The following is a 26580-nucleotide window of genomic DNA, read 5'->3' on the forward strand; positions in this document are numbered from 1 at the left end:
GCGCTGTGTGTGTTGCCTAAATCTACGGCGGTGGTAGAAGTTGTCGTTGAAAATTTGCTATTAGAATCCACTTATCGCCGTAGAGGTAGGCAACACACAGAACGCCTTGCAGGCAGGGTTGTTAAAGGTTCAGGAATTTTAAATAAATTCAATTCCGGTCCAGGAGAGAACATCAGCAAGCTTAAATGGGTTCTGGACCGTAAATAACTTTTTTTAAAGTATTTCAATTCGGTCCAGGAACCTTTTTTCCCGATCAATTTAAATACGGTCCAGGAACCTTTTTTCTGAAATTCGATCCAGGAACCTTTTTCGGACGAATTTACGTAAATACGGTCCAGGAACCTTTTTTCCGAACCAATTTAAATTCGGTCCAGGAACCTTTATTCCGAATCGGTTTAAATAGGGTCCAAGTTCCGTATTGAAATGAAACAATACGCAACTTGGATCGAATACGGACCCGACGATAAACAATTATTCACTTGTGAGCATGAAAGACTAATCCAGGTGCTGGCTGTCTCGAGAATCTAAGGTACAAGTTAGAAATGGGCGAGACGCAAACGCTGCATTCACGTTACCCTCGCTCCATGTAGCCCCATTCTCTCGCGCACGTTCCTTCCCTTGGTAAAACACTGCACTTCCCTGTTGTAATATCTGCTGGGAACACAGCAGCCTCACGTTACCTCATCGACGGCTCCTATTGGCTGCGGTTCCTGTATCGGATGCCGGAGCAACATGTGACGGGTTTGTTTGAACTCAATGTGACACGACACTAATATAGTCTATTGCGTTATGTACAGTAACTCTTCGACAGCGAGTTTTTGAACTTGACCCACGAGAGATTTATTTCCTGCGCAACGTTTTCTACAACCGCAGAGTAACATTCTTATGTAAAACGTACTCGCGGCCATTTTTAGAAGGCAATATAATCGGTCAATCCTGGTCCAGGAATTGTAAATAAATCCAATCCCGGACTGGGAGAGAAAATCAGCAAACGTAAATGTGTTCTAGACAGTGTATAACCTTTTCATATTTAAAGCATTTCAATTCGGTCCAGGAACCTTTTTTCCGGATGAATTTAAATTCGGTTCAGGGACCTTTTTTTCCAGAATGAATTTCAATTCGGTTCAGGAACCTTTTCTCCCGCATCAATTTGAATACGGTCCAGGAACATTTTTTCAAGGACAATTAATATACGATCCAGGAACCTTTTGTTCAATGAAACAATACGCAAGATGGACCGAATTTAAATTGTGCGAGAAGAAAGGTTCCATTCCTGCAGCGGAACCCAATAAAACCCATTAGAATTTATGGATTCCTGGACCTCTAACAACCCTGCTTGCAGAGAAGCGAGTATTTCAGATCTAGGTGTTCTATTTTTATTGCAGGTGACTGTACATACATCCGCCATGTTTTCCTCACCACATACTATATCCCGCGTAATGTGCGCATTGTGGCCAGGCCATAACAAGAGGTACAGATCACAGTTTTGCGTGAGATGTGCATTTATTTTAGTCCTGTGGAAATGCTGTTGAATACTGAAGAAAGCCTACGGTGTAGTCTAGCGAATGCATTTCTCCTGACGTGACAAATACAAACAGCTTTTTACGTTGATTAGTAAGCTCAATAATGACTCTAAAAAATAACGCCAACAAATGTTTTTAGTATACCGTGTATTTCTTATGCATGAAGAAAACACTCCTTAACTTAACATTTTCATCATTCAGAGTCACAATTTGGTATTTCTGTTCTGACGTTATTTTCTTCTAACTTCTTCCTTTCCGTTCATTTGCTTTGTAGGGTTTCTGTTAAGTAACATGTTCATAGAGTACATAAATAAAGTAATACTTCCGTAAGTACCCTTGTAAATTACCAGCTTCCGTCCGACACTAATCATACGTAATAAATAGCATGTTCCCGCTGCTTATAATGTCATTTTTCGTGCTGGATCTTTTGTATGTATAAATATATATATTTAGTTATGCCACTCTCAGTGATAAAAGAGAATACTTTGTAGTTGTTACTTTTTATTTGTTTGTGCTTTAGACTTTAAATACATTCATTGGTGCATAAGTTGTCGGTTGTGCAATGCAAGCTAACCTGAAGGAAACCATTATGCCTTATTATCTTTGCTGTGCGCTTATCTGAAGAAGAGGTAAGACTATTAAATATTTATGCCATGTTATCTTTGCTGTGGGCTTATCTGAAGTAGAGGCAAGACTGTTGAACCTTTACGCCGTCCTGTCTTTGCTGAGGGCTTACCTGAAGTAGAGGTAAGACCGTTAAACCTTTACGCCGTCCTGTCTTTGCTGAGGGCTTACCTGAAGTAGAGGTAAGACCGTTAAACCTTTACGCCGTCCTATCTTTGCTGTGGGCTTACCTGAAGTAGAGGTAAGACCGTTAAACCTTTACGCCGTCCTGTCTTTGCTGTGGGCTTACCTGAAGTAGAGGTAAGACCGTTAAACCTTTACGCCGTCCTATTTTTGGTGTGGGCTTACCTGAAGTAGAGGTAAGACCGTTAAACCTTTACGCCGTCCTATCTTTGCTGTGGCCTTACCTGAAGTAGAGGTAAGACCGTTAAACGTTTACGCCGTCCTATCTTTGCTGTGGACTTACCTGAAGTAGAGGTAAGACCGTTAAACGTTTACGCCGTCCTATCTTTGCTGTGGACTTACCTGAAGTAGAGGTAAGACCCTTAAACCTTTACGCCGTCCTATCTTTGCTGTGGGCTTACCTGAAGTAGAGGTAAGACCGTTAAACCTTTACGCCGTCCTATCTTTGCTGTGGCCTTACCTGAAGTAGAGGTAAGACCGTTAAACGTTTACGCCGTCCTATCTTTGCTGTGGACTTACCTGAAGTATAGGCAAGACTGTTAAACCTTTATGCCATCTTATCTTTGCTGTTGGCTTATCTGAAGCAGCCGACCTCCGAAGCGGAGTTGTTAACACAGCGCTCAACGACACCAGGGTCCTGGGTTCGAATCCCGGTCTGGACATGGGTCTTTGTAGGTGTCATCATAACATCACTCATCCTCATTGTCGCGATTATCCAAAAGTTGCAGAGAAGTGATGCTAAATAACAAAAATCAAATCAAATTATCTGAAGCAGAGATAAGACTATTAAAGATTTAATCATTTTTGCTGTGTGATTACCTGAAGCAGAGACGAGACTGTTGAACATATATATTTATTTGAATAGCTTTGTTGCAAACTTACTTGATGTAGCTGATATTTTTCATTATGTTTATTTGCTAATATTTTGCTTTTATATACTGTGTATTTCTGAAAAATAAGTTTATATTTATGTATAACAAGGAGAAATGAAATCTACAACTTCTGAATCTCGTAGAGCAAAGAAATTGCAGGCTTTGTCCTTCTCCGGAGGGTGTTCAGCTGTTGCTAGAATACAGTAATGTTCTTTATAAAAAGAAAATAATAACTTGCTTGCATTGTTCTGCGCGAGGGTCCAGTGGCACAAAAAACTGTTTTCATCAGAAGAGAAAATACGCTTGTCTTCTTTTAGCAAGAATTATATGGACCATTTTCCCCATGCAAACAAAATGTTGAATGGACATTGAATCGCCGGACTCGATTTCCACAATAAACATGTTTACATGTCAAAAGGATGCTTTCTTTTGAGTTTGAGGGATGTTCTCTTTGGCAGGGCGTGACGTTGAGAAAGTGGGGGTTCGGGGGGGGGACGAAAGCTTCTCTGCTCCTCTCATTAGAATATATTTGCTCCTATACGCATTTTGTTACTTCTGTTGTGATCAGACTGGACACCCACTTTCTCTGGATGCTGAGAAACGAGACGAAGCAAATGCATCTTCATGATATCTGTCTGTTCGAATTGAAGAAATGCGGGGGGGTTAGAACTACTGATCAATGCTTAGGATTGGTTTTCCGGGTATGGGCGGTAACGGGAAAATCGTCCCTGTAGGTAGAGCTGAAAAGTATCCCTAAAAGAGCGTTTTTTGGGTGTGGGGAGAAACAGTTATGGCCTCTTAATGCTAAGCCTTGTTTACAAAGAAAAAATTAAAACTTTCCTCCCCCCTCCTAGTTTTGGCACCCAATCGCCCCTACTGATTTCAATGTATAAATGATGTGTTTCAGTATGGTGTCCTTCCTGTAGCCTTCAGGCAATTTTTGTCACAGGAACATTACGAGCTAAGGTTCTGTCACAGGACTGGTCCCTGGAGACACAATTGGGGGCGTTAAAACCTTAGCCGTACCGGATTTCACCCTCTGTAATTGAGGGTAGGACGTTGGGCAACGAATCAGAGGTAAAGCAGGTAATCAACGTAACACAAATTGAATAGTTAATTGACTGAGGTTTATTTAGTAAGCACTCCAATATAATTATAAAAGGGAGAAGTTAGGGGCCGAAGGATTAGCACCATAAAGGGTCAGGTACTTATCTCGGAATCGCCTGGACGCTGGTCCCGCTGGCTGGCCTGAGGTGTGTCGCCTCTGAACAGGCCCCACGGCTTCTTTGTGGCCCTGTAGTCAATTCTCCGCGTCCGGCGCTCTCGCGACCCGATCTTGATCCTTGGTGTTCTCGTTGACTTCTGCTCCTGAGGCAGGTTGTTAACCCCTTTTGTAGTACTCTCGAGAGTTGGGAAATGCTTAGGATTGGTTTTCCGGGTATGGGCGGTAACGGGAAAATCGTCCCTGTAGGTAGAGCTGAAAAGTATCCCTAAAAGAGCGTTTTTTGGGTGTGGGGAGAAACAGTTTTTTCCCACGGCTTTTTTGTTGTGCTTCTTTCGACTATTTTCCGTTGCAATATTTGGCATTACGTACCTGAAAACTCACAACTGAAACTGCAAGTGAAAATCTGTAGGTTGGCCGAAGTTGGCAAAGAGCCAATATATTAGTTTTTTAAAACGGTTTTTTTTTTTCAGAAAAAAATCATACATTCAAAAAAGCCGGCTTTATTGCAACTCTGACTGCTCGTACTGTTTCATCCTTCGTTCAATTTCGTTGTTCAGTAAGAGTCACGTTGATTCTACTGAAACCTCTTTCACACTCAGCCGTTGATATTGGAATGGTCTGAAGCAGAAAGTTCACTCAGCAAATCACCTATTGAGCTCGTCTTCATGTTTTTTGCAATCGTTGTGAACTCAGCAGTCCCTATCTATTTTAACCCTCCTACACAACAAAGTAATTTTCTTGTCATCATACAACATACGTACTGTTTCATTTTCTGGTCACTTCTTGGTTCAAAAAGATGCTTCTTCGAATATTCCATGATCTTCAAATCTGGAAATGTTTATCAGTAAGTCCCTGAAGAAAATGCTTCCGAAAATATATTTTTCTCATCGGCTTCAGATGTTTCAGTTAGTGGTACACTCATAAATGCTTTGTTTTAAGGAAACTAAAATTCTACATTTTTAAACTTTCTTCAGGGTGCTCTTTCATTGAAGTTGGTGATTTTATTGCCACAGCCAGTTCCTGCCGTGCAGTAATTACACTGTGGAAGCAATGAAAACTGTTTGAGGAAATCTAATGCAGCATGAGAAAGTCAATGTTCTATTAGAAATAACTAAGTTGGTGCCTTCTTTAACATTCCTTTGCACTTTCTCTTTCTTTTAAACTGATAGCTGCCCTGAGCTCACGATCCGAAAAGAAATTCACAAGAGCGGGATAATTATTTATTACTACCTGCACACACTAATAAGATGCCACCCAACGAATGTCATTTTGTTAATTTCCATCATTGTTGTTGCCACTGTTTGACCACTCTCGAACAGATACTTTTCATTTTTGCTGTTTTGATTGAACATAAAATAAAATGTATCCGTAGAAGATTTAAAGTGCAATGACTATCTTCTTCACAACATTCGTAAACAGGAAACTCGAATTCATGACTCAAACAGTGAATGACTGTCACGCCATCTCGAATAATATTTGGTACGGTCAATAAATAACCGGATTAATGCCGTAAAAAAGCGAAATAAATTGACAGAGCGATGAAACCTACGGGATATGTAGGCCAGGCTGGGGTACGCCACATGTCTGCGAGACAAGTTCCAGACCGCGTGTCTAGGTGGCAGCACTGTATGTGCAATTTGCCTCCAAGGCGCCAGTCACTCAGTGAGGTGAGTCATGGCGTTTACAGCGTCAGATGCCTCAACAACGCAGGGGAGTATGCCATTACGGAAGAGTCCATTTCTGCCGTTGGCATATGGGAGTGCCGGGGGATTAGTCTGAACCAGATTGCAACCGAACTCGGCATTAGTCATGGTACAGCATACACTATTGTTCATGAACACCTTCACTATGGTGTTGCGTCAAAAACTGTATCACGGATTGCTGAACTTCCTTTGTGGCACCTGACACTGTGAACGCCATGACTCGCCTCACTGAATGACTGACTGGCGCCTTGGAGGCAAATTGCACATACAGTGCTGCCACCTAGCGACGCGGTCTGGAACTCGTCTCGCAGACATGTGGCGTACCCCAGCCTGGCCTACATATCCCGTAAGTTTCATCGCTCTGTCACTTTATTTCACTTTTTCACGGCATTGATCCGGTTATTTATTGACCGTACCAAATAATACAATACACATTCAGAGGGGGGGGGATTGTCTTTCCCTGGTTGGGATTGGAAATATAATGTAGAGCCGGGGATGAAAAAAGTAGAAGGGGGAAATCCCCTGCCCCCCCTTTAATTCGAACACTGTGCACCAAGATGTATACGGTTACCCCACAACTCTTTTTTGGTCACTTACCGTTTTTGTACAGAGTGCCCCACAAGCTGGTGACACGTTAAACTTTTGAACTGCAACTTCATTTCACAGTATAGACTGATTACGCTGTGACATCAGATTTATGGAAAGAGCCTTACTACAATAAGTGTTCGGTGACCTCCGTGGCGTAGTTGTTAGCCCAGCAAGCTACGAAGCCATGGTTTGTGGGCTCGAATCGCGGTCTGGGCTTTTTTTTTTTTTTTGAGTCCCTTTTGATCAGTTTCATCATATCATCACTCATTTTCATCTTCGCGATTGGCCAAACTTGATTTCCCACGTTTGAGAGTTGTATCCTGAGGAAATGAATCCTGAAGCTTATCTATTTCTTTCTGTAATCATTGTTAATACAAATAACTTAGAAATACTTCTGTTTCACAAAAATCTACTAATGCTAACAGTTGGGCTGAAAAGTTCGTAGGCTGACTCATAGATGGCGTTACTAGAATTAAATCCATGTGATTTTTACTTAGTACTAACCTTCAAAAGATACGTGTATAAATTTCACAGCTGCCGGATAATTAGTTCGTGAGATATAGCATTGTGAGTGAAGCAGCTTTTGTTATTGTGAAAAAATGGATAAAAAAAGAATTTCGTGTGTTAATAAAGCATTGCTTTTTGGTGAAAAAAAATACTGTTGAAGCCAAGGCTTGGCTTGATAAACATTATTCGGACTCTGCACCAGGAAAATCAACCGTTGAGAAGTGGTTTGCTAAATTTAAACGAGGCGAAATGAGCATCGAAGACGATGCACGCAGTGGACGCCCCAAAGAGGCTGTTACCGACGAAAACATCAAAAAAGTCCACAAAATAATTTTAAATGATCGTAAAGTGAAGTTGATCGAGATAGCTGAGACTTTAAAAATATCAAAGGAACGTGTTGGACATATTGTGCATGAATATTTGAACATGCGAAAGCTGTGTGCAAAATGGGTGCCGCGCGTGCTCACAATCGACAATGCACCGTGTCACAAATCAATGAAAACGATGGCAAAATTATATGAATTAGACTACGAATTGCTTCCCCATCCACCATATTCTCCAGATCTGGCCCCCAGTGACTTTTTCCTGTTTGCAGACCTTAAAAGAATGCTCGCTGGAAAGAAATTTAGCACTGATGAAGAGGTAATCGCCAAAACTGAGGCCTATTTTGAGGCTAAAGAGAAATCGTACTATAAAAATGGCATCGAAAAATTGTATTACCGCTATAATCGTTGTATCGCCCTCGAAGGCAACTATATTGAATAATAAAATCGAATTTTGTCAAAAAAATATTTTTTACTATGTTAGCCTACGAACTTTTCAGCCCAACTGTTATTACCGTATAATGAAAGGGTCGAGGGTTCGTTTCCTGGTGGAGTGTTCGGAACTCTCTTTGAATGTCCAGTCCCGATTAGTACATATGGCCAAAAATTGGACCTAAATCGAAACCTTGTAATTATTCCCATGCGAATATTTTTTATATATAGGGTGTAACAAAAATATGCAGCAATATTTCAGAAATGGATTCCTAATACTTAGAGAAGAAGAAAGTTTGTCAACATGGGTCCGGAAGTGCGTAATTTCTGAGTAATAAAACCTACAAGTAACAGGTGATATACTATAGTGCCCTTTGGAGCCCGTTCGAAGCATTGGGTTGCGGTGAAACTTGGCATAAAGGCTATGGAGACCATGGTGAAGAGAATGCTGACTAAAAAAAGTAGTTCAAATTTTCACCACCAGGTGGAAATGTGTCCATTTCCCTTGTTGATATAATTTATTTTTGTTACACCCTGTATATTTAACACACACACACAAACCTAATATTAAACATAGCTTTTGTATCGAGTGATCAAAAAGTCACGCAACCCATTCAGGGACTATAGAAGAAATTGGAAATGGCCACCATTCAGTTCCTCACACATGTGCACCCTTTTGATCATGTTCCTGAAGACCCTCTGGAGTGTATCACATGAAATGTTGTCCACAGTACGTTGAATATTCGTCTTCAGTTCATCCAAAGTGTGTGGATGCGTTACGTAGGCCGCAGACTTCAGAAATCCCCAGAGGAAAAAGTCCGGCGGAGTGAGATCGGGAGAGCTGGGCGGCCATAGTGGCTTCGTAATTATGCGCCCAGGTAACACAGATTCAAACAAATGTTACATGGGTTGCGTGACTTTTTGATCACTCGGTATATGTTTCCTTAGGTGAAAAAAAATTAGATCCGCCTATGTCTGATGGTAAGAGGCATGTAGGACGATCTAGACGAAGATGCAATGACATATTAAGATGAACCTGAAGGAAACTGGTAAGGATGATCAAGATTGGATTATCTTGTCCAGACTGTTAACAAGGCGCATAGAAACCTGGGGTTCATTATGAGAAGTGCAAAAGAATTTAATGAAAAAGAAACTCTGTTTTCACTATTTAACTTATATGTTAGGCCCAAATTAAAGTACGCATCTATACTGTGAAGTTCACAAACCAGTAAACAAATAGATCTTATTGAAAAAGTTCAAAATAAATTCACCCGTTATGTAATTTTTAGGATTGATGGCTCATACCCAAAGATGACACCTTATAACGAATTACTTGTTAGATTAGGCATTGCCTCCATTGCAAAGAGAAGAACGATACATCAGCTCCTTTTTCTTTTCAAACTTCAAAAATAGCTTTCTATGCACCCCATCCAAAATTGCGATCAAGAAATAAACTCTTTGCAATTTCCCGCACCCGTACCAAATCCGCAGAAATGGCTCCCCTGCGAAGAATATGTAGTTTGTATAATGATTGGTTAGAGAAGGACATACACCTGGAGATATTTTCTAAATTACCTGAGCTCAAACGCAATTTAATGGACAACATTCTTACTTAAGATCTTTTTATTTTAATTTCTTTATATATATATATATATATATATATATATATATATATATATATATATATATATATATAATGTAAATACATCTACATATATGAATGCAATTATGAAATAATTGATTCATGTTTGATACAAGATAATGTGTAAGGATGATATGTGTAACTTTATATGTACTTTTTTATGTTTGAAAATGTGTAGAAATATTTGTTTATGTATATATTAACTCCAAATGTAAGAAATTTACTGTGCACTGTTAAAGTGCAGATGCCTGCTGTGCGCAGCGTAATAAATAAATAAGTAAATAGGGAGAGGTTGAAAACTCATGTCGCTGCTGCAATAAACCTTCGGGTTTAGGAATGCCAAGGGGTTAGTTAGTTGGTCTCTGCAGAATGAAGGGGATTGACATAATACAGTTATGTAAAAAGGTCGCACCTTATTTGAAGATCAGCATTGATTATCCTATTTCTATTATTTATAAAAGTCATTTAAATCGCGGACAGACACTTTCTGGTTGTAAAACGTGTTCGGGTCTTTAATGATTAAATAAAGAGGATCACCAAACGAATTTTTCTTAATCTTTTCAGTCTATTTTTACTAAGAAAGCCACATGTCTTCTTAAAAGGACATGAAAGAGACTGAGAAATATATTTTTAAACAAGGAACGAGCGATATGGAAAGAAAAATTGCAACCCCACGTCAAAGGCGCATTTCATATAAGCGTCCTGGCGTGTGGGCATAACTTCACATAGTTTTAAGGTTGGTACAAACATTATGCGCTCTTTTCTATGTAAATTGGCGGCCCTGCGCGGGGTCCATAAATCAGGCTAATAGCGGGTCGCACTGGAGCTGGAGAACGACGTCTCCTATAATTAAAATACATTGTTTGGAGGCGGAGTGATAATGTATTAATACATTGCGTGACAGAAGAGCAACGCATTAGGCATATCCTACGCTGGAGACGCTTGGGGGAAAGTTTGCCAGAAATCTGATGAAGCGTTGTTAAGGAGGGCGGCTGGAGAGACGTATGCATAATGTTTAAGTGATGGCTTGTACTTCGTTTGAGTTATTAATCAATGATAATTTTAGGGTAGTAATCGGTTCACGGAGAAGGGGGGGGAGTTTCTTCGCGTCCTGGCCGGCAGGCCGTGTCAGTTGTCCGTATCTCAAACCGTCCCTGCAGTACCAAGGTGAATAGATAAAGGTGTCTAGTCCCACCTGGAATTATGCGTGAATTACTTGCTCAGGATAGTATGTGTGAATTCTGCGTGAATATTTCTCCGCAGACGTGCAAAATTGCAATTTTTTAAAATTAAAATCCCATTGAATTTATGCATATTTATAAATACCCTAAGGCAAGTATTTCACAGTCTAGCTTTTATGTTTATCAAGGAAGGAGAAAAAATCTGCATGTAAAATAAAACAGAATTATCTTAATTCGTCCTGCAGCTGACAGATTATTGCAAGATAAGCTATCTCGAAGTTGATTAGGTAAATTTGAGGATCTATGTAAATTATCTATATATATAATTCCCCCAAGTGCAGAAAATTAGCAACTATACTCTGTCCCGGCTATCTTTGGAGTAAAACCGCGCATAGCGGCAAAGAGGAGGAGCCGAAGCAGTACACGCTGCTGCGAACGCTGGTAACTGCAGTCGCTCGCCTCCACGCAATCCCATTCCCTCTCACGTGTTCATTGGTGGAGCCGCCTCGCGTCAGTACTTGCGCAGAGGCCTGTTTCCGTTTGCTTGCTCCAGAGATAGTGGAGACAGAGTATAGCTTGTGCCTGAATCACACGAGGTTAGTTTTCCTGCTGGATTTTCCAGTTGGACCTGGGCTAGTTGTGTAGTACTTGCTCACCTCCTAGTTTTTGCTTCGCACGATTCTCGTTATTGTACTAGTCGGTTTACTTTTGTTCCCACAAAGCATTGCGCAGAGCAAACCTAAATAGATAGGCAAGCCACGTGAGGAAGAACGTCGTAGGATAATAGCTACTGGTTATTATTTAAAACTAGCTGATTCCCCGGATTCCATTCGCAACACAGCCTGAATGTTAGACAACCCGAGAAACACTATCGTTGTGCGGATTGCATAGTGTCACGGATGTCTGTCTGTACGGAATTTAATATCGGTCGTTTTGGATTATTTTTACATGTCACCCCTTCCCACCCCACCCCCACAGCATTTCTTTTCAGATTGCAAGTGATACGTGTACCAAGTTTGGTTGAAATTGCTCCAGGCGTTCGAGAGTTATGCCGGAACAAACAAATATACACACCCACACACACACATATATCCATTTTTATGTATATAGATTAAAACTTAAGAAACACATGGGCTAGAAATTGACGTAAAATAAAACATAAAACTAATGTAAACTTTTTAAAAAGTTTTTGACGCTTTTTTTTTAACTTTTAAAAATTCTCTTCAACATCCAATTGATGATACCAACGACGAGAGCAACCCCAATAAGAAAAATGATAATTGCATCAAACTTATGAAAATGATTACAGATCAAAAGAAAAATAAAGTAAATAGAAGAAGATGCTCCCGGAATTCCCTTACTTTTTTTTTTTTAATCAGTCTGCCCCTGTAGCGAAATTGTTATCACATCGCGCTACGACGCCATGGATCCCGGGTTCGAATCCCGGCCTGGGCATGGATGTTTGTGAGTGTCCATTCATCATATCATTATTCATCCCCATCTTCGCAAAATGGCACAAGAAACGAAGTAAAATAAAGCAAATCAATATATTTTTTTTTTTTTTTAGTAATGAGCCCTCATTCTGCCATATTTTTCTGCCTTGCATGTTTTTTGGGGGAATGTTATGGCCCCCACCAACCCCCTATAGGGCACGCCTCTGTCCACTTTGAACTGTAAAGCCAGTCCCGATTAGCCTATCTGTGCATAAAAGTGGATTCAAAACTCAAACGTGTCGTCGCCTTTTAATCAAGAGGTCCCGGGTTCGATACCCGGTGGAGGTACATGAGCACACAGTGTTTCGGATCCCCCTTTGAACTTTAGGTCCAGGCCCAATTAGCCTTTCTGTGCATAAAAAGGCCTTAACAATTCAATTCAAAACTCAAACTGGCCTCCTCGATGGCGCAGTGGTAGCGTCGTTGCCTTGTAATCAAGGGGTCCGAGGTTCGATACCCGGTGGAGGCACATAGTGGTTCGGATCCCACTTTAAACTGTAGGTCCAGTCCCAATTAGCCTTGTGTGCGTGTTGTGAACGATTCATGAAAATATGGCAACGTACACAAGTCGTCCATTAGTTTTCACAAGTCACGGAATCATCTGAATGCCTCCTGGTCATCAAATGCCACTCCGGAGGAAGGTCAACGCTCGCAGCCGTCATGAGAACGCAAGCAGAGGCTTTGATTTATCTCCGTTGATGACGATAATTACCACCAGGCACCAGTACTGTTCCGCTCATCTGATAAAACACAATAATGAAACGAAATGAAGATCGGCCAGGGCGTTTACGTCACCTCTTTTACATCGTGTTTTCAACGCCGTCTCGTCTCTTCTTTCGGGTCAGCATCCATCAGCGTGAATTCGGGTTTTCGTCGCCTTTGGGATGTTTTCAACTGCGAAGCGCTCGTCACTTTCGAACAACATGATTGTACGTAACGAGGCGAGTATGGCATGATTAGGGGTGCGGGATGTTTGAGCACGTTAAGTTGTCGACTTTCGATTTCGCCACCGGGTTCGAGTCCCGTCCTGGGCGTGGATGTTCTTTGTGCCTTTTCATAAGTTTCAACTAATCATCACTCGTCGTCGCGATTAGCCAAAAGTGGAAGAAAAGGGACGTTAAATAACAGAAATACAAGTTTAAGGGTGATATTTTTTCCTTTTTTGCCTCTTCATTTGTTGTAAAACGTGTTTTAGTTTGATTGATTGAGTGAATTGTTGTTTTAAGTCCACTTTGTGCACAGATAGGCTAATCGGGACTGGACCTACAGTTTAAAGTAAAATCCGAACCACCAGTATCATAACAGTTGGGCTGAAAAGTTCATAGGCTGTCTCATAGATGGCGTTACTAGAATTAAATCCATGTGATTTTTACTTAGTACTAACCTTCAAAAGATACGTGTATAAATTTCTCAGCTGCCGGATAATTAGTTCGTGAGATATAGCATTGTGAGTGAAGCAGCTTTTGTTATTGTGAAAAAATGGATAAAAAAGAATTTTGTGTGTTAATAAAGCATTGCTTTTTGGCGAAAAAAAATACTGTTGAAGCCAAGGCTTGGCTTGATAAACATTATTCGGACTCTGCACCAGGAAATTAACCGTTGAGAAGTGGTTTGCTAAATTTAAACAACGTTTTGATGATTCGGAGCAATGTTTAGCGATATTCAACCGTAATAAACACGAATTTTTCCGTCGATATATTACAATGGATGAAACATGGCTCCATAACTACACTCCAGAGTCCAATCGACAGTCAGCCGAGTGGACTGCACGTGATGAACCGAATCCAAAGCGTGGAAAGACGCAACAGTCGGCTGCCAAGGTTATGGCATCAGTATTCTGGGATGCGCATGGTATTATATTCATCGATTACCTCAAAAAGGGCCAGACCATCAACAGCGATTATTACATAGCGTTGTTGGAGCGTTTAAAGGATGAAATCACGAAAAAACGGCCCCATTTGAAGAAGAAAAAAGTGCTGTTTCATCAAGACAATGCACCGTGTCACAAATCAATGAAAACGATGGCAAAATTATATGAATTAGACTACGAATTGCTTCCCCATCCACCATATTCTCCAGTTCTGGCCCCCAGTGACTTTTTCCTGTTTGCAGACCTTAAAAGAATGCTCACTGGAAAGAAATTTAGCACTGATGAAAAGGTAATCGCCGAAACTGAGGCCTATTTTGAGGCTAAAGAGAAATCGTGCTATAAAAATGACATCGAAAAATTGTATGACCGCTATAATCGTTGTATCGTCCTCAAAGGCAACTATATTGAATAATAAAATCGAATTTTGTCAAAAAAATATTTTTTACTATGTTAGCCTACGAACTTTTCAGCCCAACTGTTAATAGTGTTTTAAATTAGGTTCATGCCGTTTCGAACATCACAATGCACTTTCATAGTGTCTATAAATGCTTATCCCTCCCCAAAAAAAAATTAGTGCTTATTTTGCATCATTTTGCCTAAAAATAACTTTAAAATACTCCAGATTTGAAACTTTGTACTCTGTGCGGATTCCAAGAGGTTGTTATTATTATTATTATTATTTATTGTAAGGAAACAAATTGGATTTCAAGGAAGTACCTTCTTGTATAACCTGACCTTCGTGCCGGAGTGGTTAGTACAACGTGCTACAACGACAGAATAGTAATTAATAACATTTGAGTTGCATTCAAAAAGTAATGAATACTTCAATTTACTTCACCAAGTAAGAAGCAAATGCATTCAGCTTCGACCTGAATAAATTGGAATTATATTACCCTTACTTGCTTAACTGAAGCCAAAGGAAGGCGGCATATTAATGTTAATAATAAAATTGATTCCGAGCTGGACATGGGTTTTCTTTGTGAGTATCCCTTCATCAGTTGCATCGCATAACTCATCCTCATCTTCGCGATTTGTCGTAGGAGGCAGAAGAGCGAAGTAAACTAAACGTGCCGCCTTGAAATAAGGCGGGTGGCAGAAGTTCGCGCTGTTGCCACGTCGTAGCACAACCCAATGTGTTCGGAGGTTGAAGAGAATGAAAGATCTCGTTGTAGAGTTGGTCTTTGTAATCCATGTGATTCAGACAGACAGTATTTTGCTCGAAAGGTCAGGGATGGCACAAAAGTGCCCCGGAGAGAGGTCTGTCTGACGCTTCAACTTGGCAACGCAGCCCGGCCGACGTTGCCACACAGTGCGCGGGAACCAGCGACTTTTGTCCCGCTCTCGCTTTGTCTTTCCCATATTTGGCACCAGCGCAATTCTGCCCAGCCGCCTATTTTCATGGCCGTGAGTTTAAGCCAAATCAAACTAACATGTTACCCCGGATGGCTGTAGAAGTTAAGATGATTCGCCCTATAAAATTGCATTACTTTGAATTTGCAGTGTTGTCGTCACAGTGCTGATGGTTCGCGTATGAGGGAGGGAATGCACACTTCTGTCGCGAACCCATTTCACTTGAGAGATTGACAAACATGTTTGCCGAGTCGTCTCGAGGACTTCGTCACGTGCTTCGATACTCGCTCCCCGGGGAGGCCTTCCTTATTTGCTTACCCGCAGTTTTTAATTATCAGGTGGATGGCCTCCCCCTCTGCCCCCCCTCCCGCAGCGCTCTCCGAGAAATATGACAGTTAATTAAACGGCAGAGGGGATGGAGGGGGGTTCGAACAGTAAACATTAGCCAGGGCGGCGGATGACGGAATTAAAATGTATTAACATGTCCACACAGGGGCCGGTAACTTCGGAGGCAAGTCCCACTTGGACACTTTAGTGGGAAATAAACTCGTCACATTTCCACATGGAGCCGTCTTGATGAGAATCTGGAAAGTATTAAGGGAAAGGGGAGCGTTCCGAAAAGAGAGGATGGGGAAAAAAATCCAATAACATCTTCTCAGGTGATTAGGAGTTGCGGTAAGAGCCTCTGTGGAGAGGCTGCATCCACGAGACGCATGCTCTAAGCGAGAAAGTTGTTGCAAAGAGGCTGGAGGTTGGGGATGCTGATGAAGAAAGTGGCTTTAAAAGCTAACAATACTTGCTTGTTCGCTTCCTCTGCCGTAGACGGTGTTTGGAGACTATCTGTGGCTCGTGAGGTTTCCGTAGGAGTCTCGGTTCGTCTGTGATTTGGTTGTACACCCAACGGCAAAAGAATCTGGGCGAATTGTGCATCACCATTTTCATTCTGTCTGTATTACACAATGTGGTGATAATGAATTGAAATTAAGACGTCAATTAGCAGTGAACAATGCGTGCTTGGAAGCAACATAATTTCATTCCTTAAAACAACACAGGATGTAGAATTAAAAAAATCAATGAAGTTAGCGATGTACAATTTGCCTACCATTATCTTTGCCGTTTCTCGAGACCGAGACTTCTCCTTCCCGTTCGAGAGTTTGGTATGGCATTTCAAAAAGCATTACCTAAACCCAATTTTCTTTGACTGTACCACTTCTTCATGCAAATCGACTACCTTGATATTGAACGAACAGATTGTTGATTTTATTTGATTTTTGTAATTTAGCGTCCCATTTATGCCACTTTTTGCTAATCGCGACGATGGGGATAATATGGAATTGATGAAGGGACACTGACAAAAAAAACTATGCCCAAGCCGGGATGCGTCATAAAGCGCTGTGTTATTCACTCCCGTCACGGAGGTCGGCGAACAGGTTGTTTACAGTAATTACGACGTTACTCTATCGATGGCAGATGCGAATCTGTAGAGCGTGGTTGCATATGTTGAGGCAAAGTTCAATTTTTCCAAAGTTCGTGTACTCTTATTCTCGTAATCTGTGGAGCAAGGTCGCGCATAACGTCAGGAAAGGGGAGGAAATCGAGTGGGCACAGCGACGCAGTACACGCTGCTGCGAAGGCTGGTAGCTGCAGTAGCTTTCCCCACTCCACGATATCCCGTTCCCTCTCCTGTGTTCATTGGTGGAGCAGTCTCTCTTCACTACTTGCGCAGACTTGTTTTCGTTCGCCTCCTCCAGAGATGCCTGGAACCGACTGTATTTCGGTGACAGATGTGAATATGTAGAGCGTGCTTGCAAATATCCAGGCAAAGTTTTTCTTAAGGTTCGTCGTGTCGAAACTATGAAGAAAAGTTGTTTGCCTTGAAGACCTCTATAAGCTGTGAGAGTTTATATATATATATATATATATATATATATATATATATATATATATATATATATATATACACACACACACACACACACACACACACACACACACACACACACACACAGGGCGCCCACGGACCACAGATTCGTATAGAGGACATCAAAACAAACAACTTTTCCCAGTAACATTTTTCAAAAAAGACCGTTTTGCCGCCTGGATGCTGGCAACCCAACACAACGTTTGATCGCACCTGTGACGCCATATCCTGCGGCGAAACAGCGCACGGTAGGGTTGCAAGGAACACACAAATTTTGTGAAAAATGACAAACTACCAACCACATTATTATCTGTAAAACGAAAAGAGAAACACGTGCAGCAGACCGAACATCATAGCCTACCATCCAGAAGATCAGCAGTCATCTTAGGGGAACGGGGAAGTGAACCAACGATATGAGAAATGGTCAAAAACGTATTCATAATGAAATGTCAATGTTGGATTTTGTCTCAGCCTACAACTGAAATATCAACATCAATAAATTTTATTGGACTTCCAGCTTACACGTGGCTGTTTACGCCCAACTACATGTCAAATATTTGCAAATCTCGTTGCAAGGTTGATATCTACAGATTTGTATCCAGATGCCATGCGGTACTTTTGCGCTGATAACGGAAGTATCCGAGGTTCACGTTGTTACATCACGGCTAAAACAAGTACAACCACAGTAACAATCTAATTATGAATCAGTACCGAATATACTGCCCTGTTCACATTTGCAAACTATCACATGTGTATCCGGTGCATAGATAAACACATAGTCGTCTTAGAGCTTGTATTACTACTACTTATGTCCCTGTATTTTAAATCATTTTGCCACTTACCTCATAATGCTCTGAATATACATTATATTATCTGTTGCTTACCTTTGGAATTTTGAGTTCTTTCATTTCTATTTTGTCATCTGTTCAGTGTGTCACAGACAACTAGTATCAGAAGAACGAAGTGGATAGACTAAATTGTAGATGCCAACTTGGTAACTAGATTTGCAAATATTTGACATGTAAGCTGAGACAAAATTCGACATGACCACTACCACTTGAATTCTATTATCTTTCTACTATTTTTCGTATCGTTTGTTTACTTCCTGTTAGGTTACAGAACGTGTTTTCTCGTTTTGTGTTACGGTACATAATGTGGCTGATTGTAGCTATGTCATTTTTCACAGAATATGCGTGTTCCTGGCAACCCTGGAACGCATCGCTTCACGACGGGATATGACGTCACAAATGCAATCAAATGTTGTGTGTGGTTGCCAGCATTCAGGCGGCAAAACGGGCTTTTTTGAACGACTGTAGCGCCGAAACGACGCACCAACGAGAAAAATATTACTGAGAAAAGTTGTTTGTTTTGATGTCCTCTATACGTTTCCGTGGTCCGTGGGCGTCATTAAAATGACACCCTGTATATATATATATATATTGTGGGGGCAATATGTGAAGACCATGAATTTAGTTCTGAATTTGTAAAGCTTATTATTGTTATAAGAAAATGTGTATAATAATCCGGCATAGCACATACAACACAAACATAATTAATGAGTAACCTTTATGTAACTTATGGCCATAAGTAAATGTTTGTCGGGATTCCTTACCTTTTGTCGTCACTTATGCGGTGCACTTCCTTACACACACTGTTCCTACTTTAGATTGAGGGGGTGGTTGTGGTCCGTTGTTGGAGGGGATAAAGGGCGCACTGGTCACGGCTCCAGGTCTCGGATTCCTTTTTTACTTCCCCTAGGCTGCCTGATGTTCCGGCGACATGGTGTGATTTATTTTCATTATTGTTCAGTAAACACATGGAAGTAAGTTCAATTTGTACAAGATCAAAACACAGTTCCTCTCGCTGCACGGTGCTGTCATCTGTCCACCAATCGCACTTCGCCTGCTTGTCTCCTCCCTGTACGCACCTACACAGAGTTTTTCCAGACCTTCTCACATACACCCTCACTGCTGTCACCTCGATATCCTTGTCCTCTCTTTCCCCAAAGACGCCAAAACTTCCCCAGTGTCCTTGCAATGTTGCCGGTTTCTTGTAGCCTTGTTCAATGGCTCTAACACACACTAATACATACAAAAGAAGGAAAAATAACAAAAAGAACACCGTAGCCAGTGTGACTTGCCTCAGGGGCCGCGGTTCTCTTTCTCGCCATGCCAAGCAACGGACTGAGTGCGATTTTTGCGGGGGGGGGGAAGGAAATCCTACAAACTTCTAACTGATAAAATAAAACGAATAGCCAAAAAATATGATAATTAAAAAAAATAGGATATATATATATCCCAATCTTGTAGTAGACAAGAAATTAATGAATTCTAACTAGAGCGTAAAATGTAACAATTTTTAAATGTGATCGTGAATGTCACCAATTAGCTTAGCGACTCCGAAAACTATGGATTCGACACTAATCTAGGCCATTTGTGGCATATTATTTTTCACCCCCTCTCACCCCCCATGCCGATAGGTGATGAACTTGAGAGTTGAACCGCATTGGGAGTGTCACGAAAAGTATGGATTCCATTCTCAACACAGCCTGAATGTTAGTCAACCAGAGAAACACTATCGTTGTGCGGATTGCATAGTCACGGATGTCTGTCTGTGCGGAATTTAATATCGGTGGTTCTCGATTATTTTTACATGTCACCCCCTTCCCACCCCACCCCTAGGGGTGTCAGGGATGTCTTACCCCCACAGTATTTATTTCCAGATTGCAAGTGATACGTGTACCAAGTTTGGTTGAAATTGCTCCAGGTGTTCGAGAGTTATGCCAGAACAAACAAATATACACACCCACACCCACACACACACACACACACACACACACACACATCCATTTGTATATATAGAGAGATATAAGATATTCGAGACGAGACCGAGACTGCTACGTCTCGTCTCGTCTTGACTCTTTACCATCCCTATACTAAACGAATTGTATCAAAGAACAAGCATATTCCCTAACAGGGGTCCCCATCCCTCTAAGGCCGTGGACGCACCCCACAAAGTCGTTCATCACAACCCCCTCCAAAACACACACACACAAATATAGTTTGGATAATCACACAGTAACTAATTTTTGTTTGGATGTCGATAATTTGATTCTTTTTAAATTAAATTTTCGAAATTCGTAAGCTTTACACAACGAAAACTGATGGTATTTTACAATTATCCAGTCAGTTGTAGCACAGGAACACATACAAAAGAAACATATCATGCCTGAAATCATCCAACACTGAACCTGAAGTCCGCATGTCGGAAGTTCCGAACCGACTCGGAGCAACCACAACGAAAACACCAGACATTGTTTACCACTGGTCGAGATGCCAACAAATCGAAACACGCGTGACATTCGAAACCTTTCGTTGCAGGAATTAAGAGACTAAAGAAAGAAGAAGCACGGCTCACTTTCATGTTTGTTACCGAAAATAGTGTTCTTGTGGATGTTAAATCATGAAGTAGATGCTGAACATCTAATAACCATAACTAAAAAAAAAAACAAAAAAAAAACGATCTCCCATTTTTGTGTGAAGATATGGCAGCTAAGCTATAAAATTTTGTCTCCCCTAAAAAATTCCCATGACGCAAGCGCGTCATGAATCCCATGAGCACCTCTGTTCCCTAGTCGGGATTAGAATCCAGAATCCTCGTAACATGATCGTGAATGGAACGCTCAACCCGCTGCAGCTTCTAAGGTTTTTAAATGAAAAATGGTCTGTAAAGTTAGTTGTTTTATGTTCTTCGTTTTCTGTTTTTGCATTTGGGGAGATTCATTAGAATTCCGCACTGAGATGGCATAAGATAAGACATTCTTCTTATAATTGTCCCTACTTGATAGTAATAACTACAGCATTGTTGTGTTGCCAAAGTAGCTGAGTTATGAAACGATGCCCCAGCGAGCGAAACGTTGATTAGAAAGGTGTTCATCGTGATGGCCTCTACATGCTTTGAAGAGTTTTTGGGTTTTGGACGATGGCACAAAATGTAGACGATACGATACAAGTAGAGGAAAGCGTCGAGCCAGAGCCGAATTGTTGCCAGGTTGTTTTGCTTGGCATTTCGCACTTTGGTGAATTAAGTTTAGAGACCTGGGAAGGCGAGGATTCTTCTCATGGTGATTAAAATTCGAAGTCGAGATGAATGGTGGGAAGCTCTAGTTCACTTCTTTTTCTATTTGTACTACAGCTGCAAGAAAGATAAGATAATGAACAATTAAAAGCAGGCCGTGGAGAGGAGAAAAATGAGCAGATTGTATGCACAGCAACCTTCTGGCTTTTGTTAAGAGGTCCGTTTTCCATTTCACGGTCCCCTTAGATTATGTGGCCAGTTTGTCTTTTGCAATCGACCAATCACGTTTCGTCCCTCATCAGGAGCTCTTTTTGTCTCAGGTTTCGCCAGAGAACAGAAGCGATTTCATAGTTTGAGTCGGGATTTCACGCTTCCGATGCAAATGGGCGTATCTCCTCATTGCATTAATCTTCATCCAATCTGGGAGTTTGATGAAGCATTCATCACCACGGGAGACGTGCGGTGCTGGATTCTGCAGACGTGGACACTTTGCTGTGTATCAGTTCACGTGATAAGCCTCGCTGCACGTTAGTGTTTTTACCTTCATGTGTATATATGTATTTCAAAAATGAACATCGATGTTGTTAAATTTCCCATGTTCCAAACCGGAAAACACAGATCACGCTTAGAAGATGTGGCAACTACGTTTTCCAAGTGATTTGAACTTGCGACAGTAGCGCCACTGGCCTGAGGTAGAACTATGGATGTGTATCAATATTCCAGGAGCCAATATGGGTAAGCTGTCGCCGGATACAAAAGGTTTGAAGATTGATTCCGATTTTTTTTTTTTTTTTTTTTTATATATATAATGAATTCAAAAATGTGCTGCTTACGAACGTGGGTATTTGGCTCCTACAGGGATACCAGACATTCAAGGAAATCTAATGCGAGGCCAACATGTCTCTTTAATGCTGATGTTGGTTAGAAATGGTTTGAAGAACGACTCTTGAGAGCATCTTCCCTATGAATTAGAAAATGCTGTTCATATAAATGACTATAGGGTCGTTTGGCTCCTGCATGCATAACCCCCATGGGGGTTAAGGAGTTCATAAAAATGAAATTATTTGGATAATCAGACATTCAGAATCGAATGAGGCGTTCTACTGCCACGTGGAGACCTGGGTTCGATTCTCGAAAGGTGGCATGAGATGCTAATCACATCACCTCCACAGACTGCAGCGATTGTGGCCTCCACAACCCGAGCCCCTTAAGTCCCTATCGATGTTCTCACAGGACTTTCCTAGTTCCAGTCCCGGCCTTACCACAAAGTGACTGATGTGACTTTTACAGCAAGGGAAGCACATGTCGTAAGAAATTTAAAAAAGCATCATTATTATTATTATCGCCTACTTTATGAATTCTTCTATCACTAGATTGTAGAATTAATTTTCTGCACATTTTCACTTTAGTTTTAGCAGCTTCTCAATTACTGTCCTTGGGTATTTCTACATTGACTGTGAATTCGGTGAAATTATGAAAAAGATCGTTCAGCAATTAGTTTATTAAATAGATTTATTGGGTGATTTTATTTTATTTTAGTTTTATAGGGGTTGCATTCCTGGCACTAGTCCTAGACACGGGAATTGTTTAAACCAACGAACTTAACAAGTAAAACAAAGGCTTTTGTACTCCCACCGAGATATATTAATCAGGAATAAGCGACACTTAGTTCACTTCTGTGCTGGCAATAACTGAATTTCAAAGAATAGAAAATGTCTTCAGGAAAACTTCTTTAGCGTTCTTTTTATCAACTAATTGTAAAAACTTTAATTTCTGTTTTTGGTTCATTACCTCCAGTTTGCACTGTTGATCTTGTTGCAAGTATATTCTCATAGTTGCAAATGTTGTCAGGAGAATTTCAGCGCGGAATTAGGTTTGCCAATGAATCTGTGATGTTTAAGTAAATTGTTCATGTCATCCAAACCTGAACTGCTCCACACACCCTTTTCATTTGAAAATAGGTCCTCCCGGATGGTAGAGTGGTAACGTTGCCGCCTTGTAATGAAGGGATGCAGAGTTCGATACCCGGTGGAGGCACATAAGAGGTTCGGATTCCACTTTAAACTGTAGGTCCAGCACCGATTAGCCTGTTTATGCATGAAGTGGGCTTATGAGCAGAACTCATTTGAAAATGGGACCCCAAGCCAACAGTATAGCTTTAATGCTCTTCCGCAACCACCTACTATTCCACATTGGTCTGGATTAAAATGTCGAACACATTTTTTTCTTTATTACACCCGGTAGAGTCTAAATCGGACATTGATCTATCCTCAGAAATAACCCCTCTCTTTTCTTCAAAACTTCTTGATCTCAAGCCCTGGACGAATAGCGTTTCCAGCACCCACCTACTCTTTCCCCCCACCTAGCTGCCGCAAGACCCGGAATGAGTTCTGTGGATTCATTCCCTTCGAGTCAATTGAATCGCACTGATTTGGTCAACCGTTAAGTATGATTTTTTAAACCTATGTTTTTCATACAAATTCGAGAAATAACGCACATGAAATTTACTGGGATAACTGACAACACAAAATTCGCTATAAATGAAGAAAAAATATTGCATTTTTTTTTTCCTAGTCGGATTTAGTTTGAAAGAAACTGTGAGGCTGGAATGAGTATCGGTCATGCGTTCCCTATGCCGAAGACAGAGCCGAAGATCTACGGAGAATGCCGAATGCTCCCTTTCCCTTTGCTGTGGGTGAGCGACACTGACTGATGGTCGTCTGCTGGCTACCTAGGACCACGACGAGGACACGTCTCGCGGTTATTACATCAGCACATAGGCGCCGACTCCATGGGGCTTAGGGGGGCTCGAGCCCCCCCGATGTTAATGATGTGGGGGCAGAGCCCCCCAAATAATTTTGCTTAAGAGGATCTAATGTGTTATTTTTCTTGTCTTGTAAAGTTTACTCTGAACTGTGCCACATGAACTTAACTTTAAATACACATTTGAAATGTTCTAGACCATCAACTTTGGGGGGCTGAGACCGCTAAACCATCAACTTTGGGGGGGGGCTCTGACCAGAGACAGCAAAACACACGACGTATGACTATATACTAGGTATATAATGATTATTTACTATTAAATATATATTAATCAGAGACATAATGAATTTAGCCAACGACTTGTTAAAGACTGTTTGGGAATCCCCTAAAATAATGCAAATATTTAGGAATATTATTGATGTGAACGAGAAGACTGGCCATACTGGACTGCGACCACTTTGCCCTCGTCGGTGGACGTTGAGAGCCTCCAGTATGCAACGGATCTTAAGGAACTATGAAAACCTTCTCAATTTTCTTGAGAAATTTTCTGAAGAAGATTCTACTGACGCAGCTTCAAAATGTGCTGGATACCTGGAGACAATGCTTCACTTCAAGACATTTTTCTTTCTCTCCCTCTACTGCCATGTGATGGGTCCAATAGAAGAGGTAAACTGAAAAATTCAGTCTCCACGCATTGGTGCTACAGAAGTGGAATCAAAACTAAAATACTTGACTGACATCTTTCAAGAAAAGCGAATGTGTTTTGAGCAGTTCTGGCTGAAATGCACAGAGGGCAAACCGAGCCTCGTTGATAAGCCAGAAGAGACTTGAAAATCCTAATGCTGCCAAACATCATAAGTTCTACACTTGAAAATAGTATTACAAATCAATATGCACTGACGTGTGTGACACAGCAAAATCATGTGTTAAACAAGGACATGAATCTACAGGACTACAAAAAGTAACAGCCGTAGAGAAAGAATGCATCTCGGCTGTGAACAGTTGCACAACAAACTTTCAGCAAACGCGAGAATTCTATCGCCAAGATTTGGATGCCGATAGGCTCTCCTTACACATGTCCATGCTTGGTGATATCGCCAAACAGAAGAAAGTGGTTCTAACTACCATGCGTGACATAAGGAAGTTTCTTTTGGAAGACAGCACCCTCCAGGAGCCAAATTCATGATGGTCCTCCGCACTGTGCCAGTGACGACAGCCACAGCCGAAAGGTCATTCAGTGCTATTCGCCGTCTAAAGACATATTTGAGATCTACAATGAGGCAGAAGAGACTAAGCAGTTTAGCGGTACTCCACATACATCAAACTGTGCTTGATAATTTGGACCTGAGACCGGTCGTTAATGAGTTCATAAAAAAATAACCCAGTGCGTAGAGCAACTTTTGCTTTATTTTTAAATCATATTCATATGTTTTTGTTGTGTATGTCACTTTATATCTTAGTGTACATGCTATTTTTTTATTATTGCAAAATTCAATTTAAAAATGTTAAATATTGTAGCAAGAACAAAAAGTAAAACTATTTTCCTGCGATTTGTGTTAGCATTTATGTAAATAATTAAATAAAACTTAAATATTCGTTATATTATGGGTTATTTGCAACCCATCACATGTCTGTTTGCGGACATTAAAACACACCCATGCCCTCGCTGGGACTCGAACCCGAGACCTCTGGATCAAAGCGAGTTGAGTTGACACCCAACACGCTCGGCTACCGAGGCCGGCATAAAACTGTTGGGCTCTTAATGTAAATACATACTTTTCAATAAAAATGTTAATTGTTATCTAAAAAACAAATGAGCAGACACAAAAGACATAAAGAGACTTTGAAACATTTTCTAAACGTTTTTATTGTTACATTTCATTTGCATGAGGAATATAATAGCTGCTTAAAAACTGCTATACGAAGACGTAATTTTTATTTTTAAAAAGGGAGGGAGTGAGTCATTCATTCATTTATTTATTTCAGTGATTAGAGCCCCCCCAATAATTTTGACAAGTCGGCGCCCCTGCATCAGCACATAGAAGTAGATGTACAACTACATAAGAATAGTTTGAATGAAACTAAAAATAAATTGACGACATAAACTCAGTTAATACTTCTACTTTGTAAGGGAATGACATTCCCTTAATTCCATGGAATAACCGTAGCTACTCATTTTTTTATTGCGTTGCTGTTTCTACCCGTTCATAAAATGGACGTTCTTTGTTAAGTGCCCCTTCATCTAATCATCGCTCATCTTCATCGTCACGATTAGCCAAAGATGAAGAAAGAGCACGCTAAAT

General features: G+C 40.9%; 1 protein-coding gene across 2 annotated transcripts in view; it reads left to right on the top strand.

Annotated features, from left to right (window-relative positions):
- Positions 1-26580, top strand: part of LOC146004666 (protein-L-histidine N-pros-methyltransferase) — a 298307-nt gene that overhangs the window by 253663 nt on the left and 18064 nt on the right. The window lies entirely within an intron of this gene.

This window comes from Lepisma saccharinum, chromosome 22, assembly GCF_977018435.1.
Source record: "Lepisma saccharinum chromosome 22, izLepSacc3.1, whole genome shotgun sequence".
Classification (NCBI taxonomy): domain Eukaryota; kingdom Metazoa; phylum Arthropoda; class Insecta; order Zygentoma; family Lepismatidae; genus Lepisma; species Lepisma saccharinum.